This window comes from Amblyomma mixtum, chromosome 6 (assembly GCF_055824585.1).
Source record: "Amblyomma mixtum isolate Tamu chromosome 6, ASM5582458v1, whole genome shotgun sequence".
In the NCBI taxonomy this organism is placed as follows: domain Eukaryota; kingdom Metazoa; phylum Arthropoda; class Arachnida; order Ixodida; family Ixodidae; genus Amblyomma; species Amblyomma mixtum.
In genome coordinates this window covers 1,062,015-1,075,242 of record NC_143017.1, presented here as the reverse complement: position 1 = coordinate 1,075,242, position 13,228 = coordinate 1,062,015, and positions in this window count along the sequence as shown.

Below are 13,228 nucleotides of genomic sequence, written 5' to 3'. Positions count from 1 at the left end.
GGCCACGCAGCGGCAGATTTATTCTGTGGTACCCTTCTGAGTGACAAGTGAATCTGTGCATAGCACGTTTATTTCATTAAAATCACGCGTCTCTATCGTCTTAATATCCTCTGTGGTGCCACGCAGTGGTAGGTTTAGTCTGTGGTACCCGTCTGAGTGACATGTGAATCTGAGCATAGCACGCTTATTTCAAGAAAATTACTCGACTCTCGTCTTCTTATGCTCGCTGGGGCCACGCAGCGGGCGATTTTGTCTGTGGTACCCGTCTGAGTGACAGGTGAATCTCAGCATAGCACGCTTATTTCAATGAAATCACTCGACTCTGTGGGTTCCTAAGTGGACACATGCCACCACCCACCGCGGGTTCGAGCTTCGCGCGAGCCAAGGGCCCCGATCAGCCGTCACCACACACACACTGGGACACCGTTGCAGCGCACTCAACCTCCGCTGGGAGGAGAGCGATTCGCCGCAAAGAAATAGGCCTCCAAGTTCACAAAGGAGACGTTTATTCACGTCGTCCTTCACCAGTACACACACACTCAATCGTCACCCCGTCCCGGGGGCGCGCGAGGAGCAAGGCTCCGCTGCGCGCACGAAGCGACTCGAGCAATGCACGCCGCTAGCACGCCGCTGCAGGAGAATGTCCCCGCGGCAGTGCTGTGATCTCTCTCTCGTGTCGACCGTTGGGCCGGTTGCGAGAGAGAGTGGGCAATCAACGCAAGGTACGCCTGTCAGAGGTCGCTGGACCCCGCTGGACAGGCTCGAGCCGCTGCAGGTCAGAGGACACGTGCGGGCGAGCTCGAGTAAGCACTGGTCCGAGCGGCAAAGCCGGCACGGACAAACAGTAACGTACGCACCTTACGCTGTCTCGGAGGGATCTCTCTCTCGGGGCCCCCGCTCGGACGGTCGCGCGGCGCGCGGCCGCCCAAAGCGGGGTCCCGAATTCCCGCCAAAAGGCGCCAATGGCAAAGGCCCTTGGGGAGCCGGGGCGGAGCTGTGGCTAAATGACAGTGATTGGTCACCCAGCCGCCTCTCCACCGCCTGAGGCGGGAGCAAGGGAAAGAGGAGAAACAACGCGGGAGGCCGGAACAGCCGCGCAAAGGCGACGGCGGAAAGCCAGCATTCCCACATCCCCCTCTCCTTAAATGCCCTCCTACCCATCGGCAAAGCACGCGGCCAAAATAAAGAAATCAATACACACAAAAAAATAAGCTACCCTCCAGTTCCAAAAATAAAGAAATGAATACGCAAAAAAAACTAGCTACACATCAGTTCCAGCCAGAACAATGTAACAAAAACAACACAAACAAAGGAGAAACAAGGCAAACAAACACTTGCATACGCTTCAGTAAATCAAAACAGCTTGCAGATTATATACACGGTACACAAGAAGATGTGAATACAACTGTACAACTATGTTACAGGTGGATGCCAGCCTCAAAGTTCGGTGGCGCGGCCCAGTGGGCCTGTCGGCGACTCACCGCTCGCAGACTTCAAGTTGAACAGTTTGGGAGGGCCGACGACTGATGGCGGTCTTCTTTCCATTGATGTAGGGTGCGTTGATGACGACGGGGCCGCGGCAGAGCACTAACCTCGCGCCCTTGGACACGACATCACGACGCCGGCTGAAACGGGCGAGGACGTTCGGCGGCGTCCTGATGTGTAACCTTGGCCACAGCGAGGGGTCCTTCTCATCCTCGCGCTCACGCAGAAGCACACAACAGCACAACTCACAGGCGTCGCCTTGGCTCATGGTTACGCGCGCACACAGTCACAGCCACAGCCACGCATACACCGGCAAGTGCGCGGACGTTGGTCGGCAACAACGACCCCCCTATCAGAAGCGTCCAGAGGCGCCGCGGCGAGGGTCAAAGGGTGCACTTTCCGCCCCCCCATCGCCCCAAACGCCCCGCCAACTTCCCCTCCATACGGGCCGCACAAAACTCGCACCGCGACACACGGCTCCTTAACGAGCCCACCACCCACAGTCGGGCCGGAAATGAGAAAAGGCTCGCTGTACAAACGACACCTAATCCAATCTATTCCTTCTAGAAGATAAGAGCAAGCACGAGCGGGCTGAATTTTGCCTATGTACATCTGGGTACGTTCGAACAAAACAGACGAGCAAGCGGGGAAATGAAAGTGGCTAGAAAGTGACTCAAACAAAACAAATAAATAAATAGATAAACACGCAAGGCTGGAACTGACCATGCTGCAAAAACAAAAAAAAATAACACACCGTGCTTCACCTGGGTAGGGCCTGACGAGAAAGCTCGCCAGCTAGCTGAGGCTGCGTGCCTTCGGTTGCGGAAAAGTCCGCCGTCCGGCATAAATCACACCGGTGACCGTCGCCTCAGATTGTACCGGTGCTCCGTACGCTTGCGTTCCGCAGCACTAGTTGTGCCTTTGCGCTTGCCTTTGATACCAATGGGTACCGGCGCAAGCTCGTCAGACCGTGACGCGTAGGCCTTCAGGTCTGCGATGTGGGCACGGCTGGTTTTCCCCGTAAGGGGATCCTCCAGCAGGTACGCGAGTGGCGACCAGACTCTGACCACTCGGTACGGACCAAGCCACTTAGGAGCGAGCGAGGCTGAGAACCCCTTGCTCGCATCGCTAAGAACGTGGTTGCGCTTCAGGGCAAGACCACCCTCCTGAAAAGTCAGGCGGCGGTGCTTGCGGTCATATTGAGCCTTCTGTTGGGCTCTGGCTGCCGCCAAACTCTGCCTTGCTCTGTTGAGAGCCCGACCAAGCCGGTCCCGAAGCGTCGACGCATAAGCAGAGCTGTCTGCCCGCGTCTGCTCATCCCCGAGCTGGCTCTGCACGACGTTTGACATCGGATTCGCCAGCTCCGTCCCGAAATTGAGGAAGGCGGGAGAGAAATCAGTTGAGCGATTCTCAGCTGTTCGAATGGCGAACGCGAACTCACTCAAATGGTCTGCCCAATCCTTTTGACACTCGGCAAAGGCCGCCAGCATTGGCTTGAGCGTTCGGTTGATTCGCTCGGTCAAGTTGGACTGGGGGTGGTAGGGTGAAGTGGTGTAGTGCTCGATTCCGAGGGAACGGCACGTGTTACCGAACACCCGAGCGGTGAAATAGGACGCATTGTCCGTGATCAGTCTTTCCGGAAAGCCGAACCGACAGAACACTTCCTGGAGTTTATCCAGCACCGCTCGTGCTGACACTTTCCGAAGGGGGTACAACTCAACCCATTTGGAAAAGTGGTCAGCGACTACCATCAGGTAAATGAACCCCTGCTTGCTCCTGGGGAAAGGCCCCATCAAATCGCAGGTGGCCATCTGCCACGGACGCACACTGTCAATGGGTTTCATCATTCCAGGCGGCTTGCCGCCCCGTGACTTCACCGCTTGACAGACATGGCAGGAACGGCAATAGCGGAAAATGTCACGCTTCATGCCGGGCCACGTCACCGATTGACTCAGTTTTGCAAAAACTTTGGAGCCACTCAGATGACCGGCCAGTGGTTCGTCATGAGAGATTCTCAACAGTGCACCTCTCAGACTTTTGGGGATAACCACCTTGAACGGGTCGATGGACTCGTCATCGGTGGCTATGTATTTCAGCACGAGCCCGTCATGGTCCAGCAAATATGAATCCCCGGGGTTCGCCGCGACACACGCTGGCTTCTGCCCCCCTGCGCCCGCTACAATACAAGTAGCGTCACGGCGCTCCGTCTCCCTGAGACCGTCGCTCACCTCGCGACAAAAGGGGTCATTTTGCTGGGCTTTCAGTAGCTCTTTACGGCTGAAAACGATTCCAGTCATCCCAGAGGGGAGCCTGGTCTCGTCCCCACTCAGATTTGCAGCCAAAATTTTCGTTCGCGTCGGCACCTCCGAGGCGCTCACGAAGAGCTTTGCCTCTCGTCCGCTTTGCGAAGCGCTGCTTGCCTGGTTAGCGGAATGGGTTAACCCGTTTGCGGGCTCCCCCTCCTTGCCGCCCGGCGGCTCGTCCGCTGTTTCGCCCCCTCCGCCTACAGGCGTCAAGGCGCCGCTGGCGAGTGGGGCACGGGATAGCGCGTCAGCTACCACGTTTGTGCTCCCCTTTCGACACTGCACGGAAAAGTCGTAATGCTGTATCAGGAGAGCCCAGCGCGCCAGCCGACCCGCAGGCTCGCGGAGCCGCATCAGCCAACTGAGCGCACTGCACCCCTGCCTCAGTGGAGGCTTGGGCGGGCTGCACGAACGAGGGAGGCAAGGCTCCTAGTTCGATGAGCGGCGCGGTTTCCACAGGGAACCGGCCAGCGCCTCGCCGTTCCCTGAGCAGAATTGACTGCTCGTGGGGCACGGCTGCTGCTGTTCGAAACTGCCGGTTGCGGCAGCGTGACACGAACTGCTTTCGCACTGGGCGGAAAGCTTGCACAGCTGAGGCATGCGACCAGCGGATGCACCGCAGGGTGCTTCCGATACAGCTCCAATGGGAGCCACGTGGTCAACATTTTGGGTTGTGTCACCGTAAACCTCAATGGGGGCCGCGGCCAACCACGGTGTCTAGCTATTCGAAGGAACAGCAGCCAGCGGATCAAACGACGCTACAACTCCGTAGGGAGCCGACATGTAGCTGCCGAGTGCCGCGCTGGGGGTGGTAGACACGGTGCGCAAGCGTGATCGTCAAGGCGACCTGCTCGGCTAATGTGCCATCAAAGGCGTAAGCGCCAATGACTTAGCACGTTGGGCGCCAGTTGTGGGTTCCTAAGTGGACACAGGCCACCACCCACCGCGGGTTCGAGCTTCGCGCGAGCCAAGGGCCCCGATCAGCCGTCACCACACACACACTGGGACACCGTTGCAGCGCACTCAACCTCCGCTGGGAGGAGAGCGATTCGCCGCAAAGAAATAGGCCTCCAAGTTCACAAAGGAGACGTTTATTCACGTCGTCCTTCAGCAGTACACACACACTCAATCCTCACCCCGTCCCGGGGGCGCGCGAGGAGCAAGGCTCCGCTGCGCGCACGAAGCGACTCGAGCAATGCACGCCGCTAGCACGCCGCTGCAGGAGAATGTCCCCGCGGCAGTGCTGTGATCTCTCTCTCGTGTCGACCGTTGGGCCGGTTGCGAGAGAGAGTGGGCAATCAACACAAGGTACGCCTGTCAGAGGTCGCTGGACCCCGCTGGACAGGCTCGAGCCGCTGCAGGTCAGAGGACACGTGCGGGCGAGCTCGAGTAAGCACTGGTCCGAGCGGCAAAGCCGGCACGGACAAACAGTAACGTACGCACCTTACGCTGTCTCGGAGGGATCTCTCTCTCGGGGCCCCCGCTCGGACGGTCGCGCGGCGCGCGGCCGCCCAAAGCGGGGTCCCGAATTCCCGCCAAAAGGCGCCAATGGCAAAGGCTCTTGGGGAGCCGGGGCGGAGCTGTGGCTAAATGACAGTGATTAGTCACCCAGCCGCCTCTCCACCGCCTGAGGCGGGAGCAAGGGAAAGAGGAGAAACAACGCGGGAGGCCGGAACAGCCGCGCAAAGGCGACGGCGGAAAGCCAGCATTCCCACAACTCTCTCGTCTTCTTATGCTCGCTGGGGCCACGCAGCTGCAGATTTAGTCCACGGTACCGTTCTGAGTGACAAGTGAATCTGAGCATAGCACGCTTATTTCAAGAAAATCACGCGTCACTCTCGTCTTCTTATGCTCGCTGGGGCCACGCAGCGGGAGATTTAGTCTGTGATATCCGTCTGAGCAACAAGTGAATCTGAGCATAGCACGCTTCTATGAAGAAAATCACGCGTCACTCCCGTCTTCTTATGCTCGCTGGGGCGACGCAGCAGCCGATTTAGTCTGTGGTACCCTTCTGAGTGACAAGTGAATCTGAGCATAGCACGCTTATTTCAAAAAAATCACGCGTCTCTCTCGTCATCTTACGCTCGCTGGGGCCACGCAGCGGCCGATTTAGTCTTTGGTACCGTTCTGAGTTACAAGTGAATATAAGCACAGCACGCTTATTTCAAGAAAATCACTCGTCTCTCTCGTGTTATGCTCGCTGGAGCCTCGCAGCGCCGATTTAGTCTGTGGTACCCGTCTGAGTGTCAACTGAATCTGAGCATAGCACGCTTATTTCAATAAAATCACTCGACTCTCTCGTCTTCTTATGCTCACTGGGGCCACACAGTGGTCGATTTAGTCAGTGGTACCCGTCTGAGTGACAAGTGAATATGAGCATAGCACGCTTATTTCAAGAAAATCAGGCGTCTCTCTCGTCATCTGATGCTCGCTGGAGCCACGCAGCGGCCGATTTAGTCGGTGGTACCCGTCGGAGTGACAAGTGAATCTGAGCATAGCACGCGTATTTCAAGAAAATCACTCGACTCTCTCGTCTTAATATCCTCTGTGGGGCCACGCAGTGGCAGGTTTAGTCAGTGGTACCCGTCTGAGTGACAAGTGAATCTGAGCATAGCACGCTTATTTCAAGAAAATCACGCGTCTCTCTCGTCTTAATATCCTCTGTGGGGCGACGCAGTGCCAGGTATAGTCTGTGGTGCCCGTCTGAGTGACATGTGAATCTGAGCATAGCACGCTTATTTCAAGAAAGTCACTCGACTCTCTCGTCTTCTTAGCTCGCTGGGGTCACGCAGAGGGAGATTTAGTCGTTGGTACCCTTCTAAATGACAAGTGAATCTGAGCATAGCATGATTATTTCAAGAAAATCACTCGACTCTCTCGTCTTCTTATGCTCGCTGGGGCCACGCAGCGGCAGATTTATTCTGTGGTACCCTTCTGAGTGACAAGTGAATCTGAGCATAGCACGCTTATTTCATGAAAATCACGCATATCTCTCTCTTAATATCCTCTGTGGTTCCACGCAGTGGCAGGTTTAGTCTGTGTTACCCGTCTGAGTGACATGTGAATCTGAGCATAGCACGCTTATTTCAAGAAAATCACTCGACTCTCTCGTCTTCTTATGCTCGCTGGGGCCACGCAGAGAGAGATTTAGTCTGGGGCACCCTTCTGAGTGACAAGTGAATCTGAGCATAGCACGCTTATTTCAAGAAAATCACTCAACTCTCTCGTCTTCTTATGCTCGCTGGGGCCACGCAGAGAGAGATTTAGTCTGTGGCACCCTTCTGAGTGACAAGTGAATCTGAGCATGGCACGCTTATTTCAAGAAAATCACTCAACTCTCTCGTCTTCGTATGCTCGCTGGGGCCACGCAGCGGTACCCTTCTGAGTGACAAGTGAATCTGAGCATAGCACGCTTATTTCATGAAAATCACGCATATCTCTCTCTTAATATCCTCTGTGGTGCCACGCAGTGGCAGGTTTAGTCTGTGGTACCCGTCTGAGTGACATGTGAATCTGAGCATAGCACGCTTATTTCAAGAAAATCACTCGACTCTCTCGTCTTCTTATGCTCGCTGGGGCCACGCAGCGGCAGATTTATTCTGTGGTACCCTTCTGAGTGACAAGTGAATCTGAGCATAGCACGCTTATTTCATGAAAATCACGCATATCTCTCTCTTAATATCCTCTGTGGTGCCACGCAGTGGCAGGTTTAGTCTGTGGTACCCGTCTGAGTGACATGTGAATCTGAGCTTAGCACGCTTACTTCAAGAAAATCACTCGACTCTCTCGTCTTCTTATGCTCGCTGGGGCCACGCAGCGGCAGATTTATTCTGTGGTACCCTTCTGAGTGACAAGTGAATCTGAGCATAGCACGCTTATTTCATGAAAATCACGCATATCTCTCTCTTAATATCCTCTGTGGTGCCACGCAGTGGCAGGTTTAGTCTGTTGTACCCGTCTGAGTGACATGTGAATCTGAGCATGGCACGCTTATTTCAAGAAAATCACTCGACTCTCTCGTCTTCTTATGCTCGCTGGGGCCACGCAGAGAGAGATTTAGTCTGTGGCACCCTTCTGAGTGACAAGTGAATCTGAGCATGGCACGCTTACTTCAAGAAAATCACTCAACTCTCTCGTCTTCGTATGCTCGCTGGGGCCACGCAGCGGTAGATTTATTCTGTGGTACCCTTCTGAGTGACAAGTGAATCTGAGCATAGCACGCTTATTTCATTAAAATCACGCGTCTCTTTCGTCTTAGTATCCTCTGTGGTGCCATGCAGCGGTAGATTTATTCTGTGGTACCCTTCAGAGTGACAAGTGAATCTGAGCATAGCACGCTAATTTCAAGAAAATCACTCGACTCTCGTCTTAATATCCTCTGTGGGCCGACGCAGCAGCAGGTTTAGTCTGTGGTACCCGTCTGAGTGACAAGTGAATCTGAGCATAGCACGCTTATTGCAAGAAAATCACTCAACTCTCTCGTCTTCTTATGCTCGCTGGGGCCACGCAGCGGCAGATTTATTCTGTGGTACCCTTCTGAGTGACAAGTGAATCTGAGCATAGCACGCTTATTTCATGAAAATCACGCATATCTCTCTCTTAATATCCTCTGTGGTGCCACGCAGTGGCAGGTTTAGCCTGTGGTACCCGTCTGAGTGACATGTGAATCTGAGCATAGCACGCTTATTTCAAGAAAATCACTCGACTCTCTCGTCTTCTTATGCTCGCTGCGCGCCACGCAGAGGGAGATTTAGTCTGTGGCACCCTTCTGAGTTACAAGTGAATCTGTGCATAGCACGCTTACTTCAAGAAAATCACTCAACTCTCTCGTCTTCGTATGCTCGCTGGGGCCACGCAGCGGTAGATTTATTCTGTGGTACCCTTCTGAGTGACAAGTGAATCTGAGCATAGCACGCTTATTTCATTAAAATCACGCGTCTCTCTCGTCTTAGTATCCTCTGTGGTGCCACGCAGTGGTAGGTTTAGTCTGTGGTACCCGTCTAAGTGACATTTGAATCTGAGCATAGCACGCTTATTTCAAGAAAATCACTCGACTCTCTCGTCTTCTTATGCTCGCTGGGGCCACACAGCGGCAGATTTAGTCTGTGTACCCTTCTGAATGACAAGTGAATCTGAGCATAGCACGCTTAATTCAATAAAATCACTCGACTCTCTCGTCTTCTTACGCTCGCTGGGGCCACGCAGCGCAGGTTTAGTCTGTGGTACCTGTCTGAGTGACAAGTGAATCTGAGCATAGCACGCGTATTTCAAGAAAATCACTCAACTCTCTCGCCTTCTTATGCTCGCTGGGGCCACGCAGTGGCAGGTTTAGTCTGCGGTACCCGTCTGAGTGACATGTGAATCTGAGCATAGCACGCTTACTTCAAGAAAATCACTCAACTCTCTCGTCTTCTTATGCTCGCTGGGGCCACGCAGAGGCAGATTTATTCTGTGGTACCCTTCTGAGTGACAAGTGAATCTGAGCATAGCACGCTTATTTCATGAAAATCACGCATATCTCTCTCTTAATATCCTCTGTGGTGCCACGCAGTGGCAGGTTTAGTCTGTGGTACCCGTCTGAGTGACATGTGAATCTGAGCATAGCACGCTTATTTCAAGAAAATCACTCGACTCTCTCGTCTTCTTGTGCTCGCTGGGGCCACGCAGCGGTAGATTTATTCTGTGGTACCCTTCTGAGTGACAAGTGAATCTGAGCATAGCACGCTTATTTCATGAAAATCACGCATATCTCTCTCTTAATATTCTCTGTGGTGCCACGCAGTGGCAGGTTTAGTCTGTGGTACCCGTCTGAGTGACATGTGAATCTGAGCATAGCACGCTTACTTCAAGAAAATCACTCAACTCTCTCGTCTTCTTATGCTCGCTGGGGCCACGCAGCGGCAGATTTATTCTGTGGTACCCTTCTGAGTGACAAGTGAATCTGAGCATAGCACGCTTATTTCATGAAAATCACGCATATCTCTCTCTTAATATCCTCTGTGGTGCCACGAAGTGGCAGGTTTAGTCTGTTGTACCTGTCTGAGTGACATGTGAATCTGAGCATGGCACGCTTATTTCAAGAAAATCACTCGACTCTCTCGTCTTCTTATGCTCGCTGGGGCCACGCAGAGAGAGATTTAGTCTGTGGCACCCTTCTGAGTGACAAGTGAATCTGAGCATGGCACGCTTACTTCAAGAAAATCACTCAACTCTCTCGTCTTCGTATGCTCGCTGGGGCCACGCAGCGGTAGATTTATTCTGTGGTACCCTTCTGAGTGACAAGTGAATCTGAGCATAGCACGCTTATTTCATTAAAATCACGCGTCTCTCTCGTCTTAGTATCCTCTGTGGTGCCATGCAGCGGTAGATTTATTCTGTGGTACCCTTCTGAGTGACAAGTGAATCTGAGCATAGCACGCTAATTTCAAGAAAATCACTCGACTCTCGTCTTAATATCCTCTGTGGGCCGACGCAGCAGCAGGTTTAGTCTGTGGTACCCGTCTGAGTGACAAGTGAATATGAGCATAGCACGCTTATTGCAAGAAAATCACTCAACACTCTCGTCTTCTTATGCTCGCTGGGGCCACGCAGCGGCAGATTTATTCTGTGGTACCCTTCTGAGTGACAAGTGAATCTGAGCATAGCACGCTTATTTCATGAAAATCACGCATATCTCTCTCTTAATATCCTCTGTGGTGCCACGCAGTGGCAGGTTTAGCCTGTGGTACCCGTCTGAGTGACATGTGAATCTGAGCATAGCACGCTTATTTCAAGAAAATCACTCGACTCTCTCGTCTTCTTATGCTCGCTGCGGCCACGCAGAGGGAGATTTAGTCTGTGGCACCCTTCTGAGTTACAAGTGAATCTGTGCATAGCACGCTTAATTCAAGAAAATCACTCAACTCTCTCGTCTTCGTATGCTCGCTGGGGCCACGCAGCGGTAGATTTATTCTGTGGCACCCTTCTGAGTGACAAGTGAATCTGAGCATAGCACGCTTATTTCATTAAAATCACGCGTCTCTCTCGTCTTAGTATCCTCTGTGGTGCCATGCAGCGGTAGATTTATTCTGTGGTACCCTTCTGAGTGACAAGTGAATCTGAGCATAGCACGCTTATTTCATTAAAATCACGCGTCTCTCTCGTCTTAGTATCCTCTGTGGTGCCATGCAGCGGTAGATTTATTCTGTGGTACCCTTCTGAGTGACAAGTGAATCTGAGCATAGCACGCTAATTTCAAGAAAATCACTCGACTCTCGTCTTAATATCCTCTGTGGGCCGACGCTGCAGCAGGTTTAGTCTGTGGTACCCGTCTGAGTGACAAGTGAATCTGAGCATAGCACGCTTATTGCAAGAAAATCACTCAACTCTCTCGTCTTCTTATGCTCCCTGGGGCCACGCAGCGGCAGATTTATTCTGTGGTACCCTTCTGAGTGACAAGTGAATCTGAGCATAGCACGCTTAATTCAATAAAATCACTCGACTCTCTCGTCTTCTTACGCTCGCTGGGGCCACGCAGCGCAGGTTTAGTCTGTGGTACCTGTCTGAGTGACAAGTGAATCTGAGCATAGCACGCGTATTTCAAGAAAATCACTCAACTCTCTCGCCTTCTTATGCTCGCTGGGGCCACGCAGTGGCAGGTTTAGTCTGTGGTACCCGTCTGAGTGACATGTGAATCTGAGCATAGCACGCTTACTTCAAGAAAATCACTCAACTCTCTCGTCTTCTTATGCTCGCTGGGGCCACGCAGCGGCAGATTTATTCTGTGGTACCCTTCTGAGTGACAAGTGAATCAGAGCATAGCACGCTTATTTCATGAAAATCACGCATATCTCTCTCTTAATATCCTCTGTGGTGCCACGCAGTGGCAGGTTTAGTCTGTGGTACCCGTCTGAGTGACATGTGAATCTGAGCATAGCACGCTTATTTCAAGAAAATCACTCGACTCTCTCGTCTTCTTATGCTCGCTGGGGCCACGCAGCGGTAGATTTATTCTGTGGTACCCTTCTGAGTGACAAGTGAATCTGAGCATAGCACGCTTATTTCATGAAAATCACGCATATCTCTCTCTTAATATCCTCTGTGGTGCCACGCAGTGGCAGGTTTAGTCTGTGGTACCCGTCTGAGTGACATGTGAATCTGAGCATAGCACGCTTACTTCAAGAAAATCACTCAACTCTCTCGTCTTCTTATGCTCGCTGGGGCCACGCAGCGGCAGATTTATTCTGTGGTACCCTTCTGAGTTACAAGTGAATCTGTGCATAGCACGCTTACTTCAAGAAAATCACTCAACTCTATCGTCTTCGTATGCTCGCTGGGGCCACGCAGCGGTAGATTTATTCTGTGGCACCCTTCTGAGTGACAAGTGAATCTGAGCATAGCACGCTTATTTCATTAAAATCACGCGTCTCTCTCGTCTTAGTATCCTCTGTGGTGCCACGCAGTGGTAGGTTTAGTCTGTGGTACCCGTCTAAGTGACATTTGAATCTGAGCATAGCACGCTTATTTCAAGAAAATCACTCGACTCTCTCGTCTTCTTATGCTCGCTGGGGCCACACAGCGGCAGATTTAGTCTGTGTACCCTTCTGAATGACAAGTGAATCTGAGCAGAGCACGCTTAATTCAATAAAATCACTCGACTCTCTCGTCTTCTTACGCTCGCTGGGGCCACGCAGCGCAGGTTTAGTCTGTGCTACCCTTCTGAGTGACAAGTGAATCTGAGCATAGCACGCTTATTTCATGAAAATCACGCATATCTCTCTCTTAATATCCTCTGTGGTGCCACGCAGTGGCAGGTTTAGTCTGTGGTAGCCGTCTGAGTGACAAGTGAATCTGAGCATAGCACGCTTATTTCAAGAAAATCACTCGACTCTCTCGTCTTCTTATGCTCGCTGGGGCCACGCAGAGAGAGATTTAGTCTGTGGTACCCGTCTGAGTGACAAGTGAATCTGAACATAGCACGCTTATTTCAAGAAAATCACTCGACTCTCTCGTCTTCTTATGCTCGCTGGGGCCACGCAGCGGTAGATTTATTCTGTGGCACCCTTCTGAGTGACAAGTGAATCTGAGCATAGCACGCTTATTTCATGAAAATCACGCATATCTCTCTCTTAATATCCTCTGTGGTGCCACGCAGTGGCAGGTTTAGTCTGTGGTACCCGTCTGAGTGACATGTGAATCTGAGCATAGCACGCTTACTTCAAGAAAATCACTCAACTCTCTCGTCTTCTTATGCTCGCTGGGGCCACGCAGCGGCAGATTTATTCTGTGGTACCCTTCTGAGTGACAAGTGAATCTGAGCATAGCACGCGTATTTCAAGAAAATCACTCGACTCTCTCGTCTTAATATCCTCTGTGGGGCCACGCAGTGGCAGGTTTAGTCAGTGGTACCCGTCTGAGTGACAAGTGAATCTGAGCATAGCACGCTTATTTCAAGAAAATCA